This window comes from Sus scrofa, chromosome 13, assembly GCF_000003025.6.
Source record: "Sus scrofa isolate TJ Tabasco breed Duroc chromosome 13, Sscrofa11.1, whole genome shotgun sequence".
Taxonomy (NCBI): domain Eukaryota; kingdom Metazoa; phylum Chordata; class Mammalia; order Artiodactyla; family Suidae; genus Sus; species Sus scrofa.
Genome location: NC_010455.5, coordinates 24,206,004 through 24,211,903, shown reverse-complemented (window position 1 = coordinate 24,211,903; position 5,900 = coordinate 24,206,004). Strand labels below are relative to the sequence as shown.

General features: G+C 41.8%; 1 long non-coding RNA gene across 1 annotated transcript; it reads left to right on the top strand.

Annotated features, from left to right (window-relative positions):
* On the top strand, positions 633-5,116 carry LOC110256426. Its single transcript, XR_002337909.1, has 3 exons — positions 633-867; positions 3,153-3,229; positions 4,026-5,116. It is a non-coding gene; the product is annotated as an uncharacterized LOC110256426 (long non-coding RNA).

Below are 5,900 nucleotides of genomic sequence, written 5' to 3'. Positions count from 1 at the left end.
GGCTTGTCTAGAAGCCTAGACAGAACCTTTCTTTAAAATATATATAATCAGGAGTTCCATGGTGGCCTAGCAGGTTGAAGATCCAGTGTTGCCACTGCTGTGGCTCAAGTCAGTGCTGTGGTGTGGGTTCGTTCCCTGGCCCAGGAACTTCTGCATGTTGTGGGTGCAGCCAATAAATAAATAAACAAAATAAAGTAAAAAATTAGAAGAGCTGATTAGCCCAGTAATAAAAAGGCAGAGAGACGGGCCAGTCTTTGGGATAAGGATGAGGTCTTTCCTTATTTCCCTGTGGATCTAAAGACCTAGTTGACCTCCCATATCACAGAACACTGATTACCAAGTCACAGACCACTGGACAAAGTCCACTCAACATCTTAGCATCTGAAAAGGGGGGTTCTCGGGGCACCAGGGGCTTGAGGTCTGGTGGGGGCACTGCTACTGTCCAGCCATTTGGTCTGTCTACCTTGATTCTACTAAGGCAAAATAGTTATAAAGTTCAAAATATTGAGTTCTGCAAATGAATCTATTTTTAGCACAATGACATAATAGATGCTTTGCTGATCACCCCCAGCTGCTCCAGACACCTAGATCTTAAAGGAAATTTACTTTTTGGATTGTTGTACTTGCAGGAAGTAGAGAAAAATCTCCCAGGAACCCTCCTTCCTAAAGGAAGGGTAACAAATTCCGAGCCAGAACCAGAGCTAAGAGCCAAGAGTGGAGAATAAGCTGCAGAACGAGATTCCTGACAGCAGCACTCTGATTTGTATTTGGGATAGTAAACCTTGAGCCACAGTGAGGAAGGGGAGTTGAACAGAAATCTCTGCATCACACCAAAATAGCGCAGCCCTCCGACTCCAGCAAAAGCAGGTGCGCATTGTGTTAATGTGTTTTAAGTAGCTGCAAAATATAATCTCCCGGTGCCCCGCCATTTTTCCTTCTCAGAATTTATGTGTCTATTCTCAGAGCTTATTTTTTAGATTAATTTTATATTGTGGTATCAAGTTCCAACATGATTTTATAGATCATGTCAGCAAAGATCGACATTTTACAGTGTCAAATCTTCGCATGTGTGAACAGGATGTATTGGGAGGTACTATCTTCAGGTACAAAGGCCTCTCATCCCTGATAAATGTTACCACTGTGCAGTACATAGACAGCATTGGTGAGGTTAGAGGGAGACTTGGTTCAACATGTTATTGAGGGGAATTCCTGTCATGGTTCAGCAGAAAGGAATCTGACTGGGATCCATGATGACACAGGTTCGATCCCTGGCCTTTCCCAGTGGATTAAGGATCTAGTGTTGCTGTGAGCTGTAGTGTAGGTCACAGATGCGGCTCAGATCCCGTGTTGCTGTGGCTGTGGCCGGCGGCTGTAGCTCCAAATCAACCTGTAGCCTGGGAACCCCCGTATGCCGCAGGTACAGTCCTAAAAGACCAGAAAAAAAAATTATTGAAACAAAATGTCATTAAATTTATTTATTTATTTTTGCTTTTTGGGGCCATACCCATGGCATATGGAGATTCCCAGGCTAGGGGTCTAATTGGAGCTATAGCCTATACCAGAGCCACAGCAATGCCAGATCCGAGCTGCATCTGCGACCTACACCACAGCTCATAGCAATGCCGGATCCTTAGCCCACTCAGCAAGGCCAGGGATCAAACCCACAACCCCATGGTTCCTAGTCGGATTCTTTTCCACTAAGCCACAATGGGAACTCCCGAAAGGTCATTAAATTTAAAAGCTACCCATTGTAGTCATCCCTTAGACCAGGCCCTTTATCATGTCCTATTTTAGAGGATACAAAGATGAGTAAGAACCCATTAGGATGGCTACTATCAAAAAAAACAAAATAATAAGTGTTAGCAAGGATGTGGAGAAATTAGAACTCTTGTGCACTTCTGGGGAGAATGTAAAATGATGCATTGCTGTGAAAGACAATACAATGGCTTCTAAAAAAATCAAAAATGGAATTACTATATTATCAAACAATTCTACTTCTGCATATATAAAAAATTGAAATCAGAACCTTGAAGAGATATTTGTACACCTATGTTCATAGCAACATTATTCACAATAGTCAAAACATATCAGCAGAGCTCCTGCCATGGTGCAATGGGATCGGCAGTGACTTGGGAGCATTGGCACTCAGGTTCAATCCCTGGCCCAGCACAGTGGATTAAGGATCCTGCATTGCCACAGCCATTGCTTAGTTCACAGCCATGGCTTAGTTCACAGCTGTGGCTTGGATCTATGCTTTGGATCTGATCCCTAGCCTGGGAGCTCCATATGCCATAGTGAGGCCACAAAAAAAAAAAAAAAAAAGCATAGAACAACCTAACTGTCCACTGATAGATGAGTGGACAAAGTGTGGTATATCCATACAATGGAATAGTATTCAGTCTTAAAGAGGAAGGAAATTCTGACACAAGGATGAACCTCGAGGACATAGGCCAAGTGAAATAAGCCAATCACAAAAGGACAAATAATGAATTATTCCACTTATATGAAGTACCTAGAGAAATCAGATTCATAAGGATGGAAAATATAATGGGAGTTGCCAGGGGCTGGAGGGGAGGGGGAAATGGGGAGTTATTGCCTGATGGGTAGAGTCTCAGATTTGCAAGATGGAAAGAGCTCTGGAGATGGATGGTGGTGATGATGGTTGCACAACAATGTGGATATACCTAATGCCACTGAACTGGACACTTAGAAATGGTTAAGATGGTAAATTTTATGGATGTGGATTTTACTACAATTACAAATAAAAATCATAAAATAGTTTTTTTAAAAGATGAGTGAGGAAAATTGTGTATGCTCAGGGAACTCCAAGGGGAGGAACAGTGCCAGGAAGCACAGGACACAAGCACCCCAGTCAGTCAGAAGTCTGCAGAGAATAGCTCCATGACATAACTGCCTTGATGCCAGACTTCATCCAGGATCGTGGAGGCTGGATGGCTTAAGGAAGAAATCCAGGCTAGCAGAATCAGAATCAGAAGAGGCTTCTTTAAAGCATATTCCAAAGGCCACCCCTACCTCGATGTTGTCAGTTGGTATGTTCATGAGCTCTCTGAAACCTGAAAATCACTTCTTATTTAATGGACTCCCTTGCTTTCTCCTTCTTCTCTGTGTTTGCCCTCACATGTCTGTCTTAGGTGCTCTGACTTTTGGCCTCACTACTGACGGATGCAGCAGCTCAGGCCCAGCACTGACAACCATCCACCAAACTCAGGTGAATAATTTCCCTGCTCCAGAAGCTTTCAGTTCCCATCCAGAAGGTCACGTTATTCATTAAACAGGCCAAAGCACATTTTGGAAGGTAGCTCTGTTAGTCTGCAGGAACTGCTGAGTTGACACTTCATTAACTGGAAGTGTAGATACTGCATTAAGCATCCAAAGAAATCCATTAAAATGTATCTAAATATAATCTAAATGCTGAGAAAATATGGCTATGAAATGCTTTCAGTCAAATTCCTGCAAAATCATGACCTATACAGCCAAGTTCTGCATCCTGGCACCATCATGTATATAAAAGGGCCCATCTTCTTAGGAAACTAGTTCTTATTTTGGAAAATAGAGTGCTTCATGATTTATGTTAACATGTAATGATTTTATTATCACCATTAGTTGAAAACGAAGTCATATGTATTTTTATGTCTTGCTGTTCATTTCTAATATGGTAAGTATCCATGGACATATCCTATACCAACAATCTCTTTTTGGGGTCCTCAGTAACTTGTAGGAATATAAAGGGTCCTGAGACCAAACATTAAAAGAATCACTAAGTGCAGAATTTCCCCACGGAAGAGGAAAGATGTTGGTTACCACAGCTGGAGGTGTGGGTGGTGAGTCCCCAGATTTCTAGCACTGGTTGTAAACAAGAGGTAAAACAATTCAAGCCAGGTGTGAAAACTACTACCTGACAGGGGAGGACCATTCGGGAGGTGCTAGGGCTTATGAGTGTTGTACTTTGCACCATCATTATTGCTAGTCAGCCCCTTTTATTTCACTCCCTCCTGTCCCTCCAGGTCGCCTCTGAGAGTAAGAACTGTGGGCTCTGAGTCCTCTCTGCCCCCATCTTCTGCCCCTCAACAGTCCCCCGGAATCTGGCCAGGCTTCTCTCCTGGGTGAGTACCTGTGTGACCTTGGCTATTGCATACACCATCCACAGAGACTCTGCCCCTGGCAAGGCGAGCCCTCTCTGCACCCTGTGTTAGTCACACGGTGAAATGTCATTATTGTCATCATCATGGTTAATATTTAGAGATTATCTACAATTTCACTTTGCCTTTCTGCAAAATAAGGATAATATTCCCCAACTTCCCTACTTCTCAGGGTTGCTTCAAGAGATAAATTGGTTAATGTGTTGGTCCAATATATGCTTGTGGCCCAAACATTGAAGGTGGTCAATTCAGGACACAGCAGGGAAGGCAGTTTTCCTCCAAAGTCAGGCTGGCTGGTTTGACCCTGATGCCATCATCATTAGTGAGCTGGTCTAGGTGACATTATTTGACTTCTTCATGCATCTCCATCTGTAAAGCAGGAGTGATTGGAGTACCTAAATTTCAGGGGTTTAGTGTAAGACAAGCCCTTGTACAGTAGGCATTAATGGAAGTTCTTTCTTGTAACATTAAGAGAGACTCTTGGTTCTTATTATAAAACATAACTAGAGGGGGATATTGTCCCTGTTTCTTGAACTCTTTGCGCAGTAAAAATGGAACATAAAATGCTTGGACAGGAGGAGGGCCATACGTACAGGTTAGAATTTTAAGAATAATGGAGACTCATGAAACAGCCTAAGTAGGAGAGAAGTTTCATAAAAAGATAAGTCCCATTCCTGTGTGTGGAGACTGTATTGTGTGGGGACCATGTACAGAGGAGGCATGCAGGCAACTGTTACAATGGTATGAGAGTGGAGAAGTGCAGGGGTTCTGTCAAGCTCTAGGAAGTGGAGGTGATGGGCTTGGTAACTGGTGGGTGATGTGGAAAGTGAGGAGAGGAAGGGGCATAGGATGAGTTCATGTTTTGAGCCAGAGTGAATATTGTTTTCCTTTTCTGACTTGGGCTCTAAAAAAGGTGGAAAAAAATTATATACAAAGAAAAAATATTGAAAGCAGCTAGGGAAAAGAAACAAATAACATACAAGGGAACCCCGATAAGGTTATCAGCAGATTTTTCAGCAGAAACTCTGAAGGCCAGAAGGGAGTGGCATGATATACTTAACAGGATGAAAGGAAAAAACCTCCAACCAAGAGTACTTTACCCAGCAAGGCTCTCATTCAGATTTGAAGGAGAAATCAAAACCTTCACAGATAAGCAAAAGCTAAGAGAATTCAGCAACACTAAACCAGCTTTACAACAAATACTAAAGCAACTTCTCCAGACAGAAAAGACCACAACCAGAAACAAAAATACCTCAAATGACAAGGCTCACCAGTAAAGGTATATATATATAAATATATGAAATCATCCATGCATAATTATATACCAAAATCAGAAATCATGAGAAGAGGAGGGTAAAATGCAGGACACTGGAGATGCACCTGCAGATAAGAGACCAACAACTTAAAACAATCTTGTATATATATATAGACTCTTATATCAAAACTTCAGAAATTGCAATCCAAAAATCTACAATTGATACACACACAAATAAGAAAAATCAACTCAAATACAACACCAAAGATAGTCATCAAACCACAAGAGGAGAGAACAAGAGAAGAAGGGAAGAAAGAAGACCAACAAAAACAAATTCAAAGCAATTAATAAAATGGCAATAAGAACATACATACATACCTTAAATGTTAATGGACTAAACACACCAACCAAAAGACATAGACTGACTGAGTGGATACAAAAATAAGACCCATATATATGCTGTCTTCAAGAGACCCACTTCACTT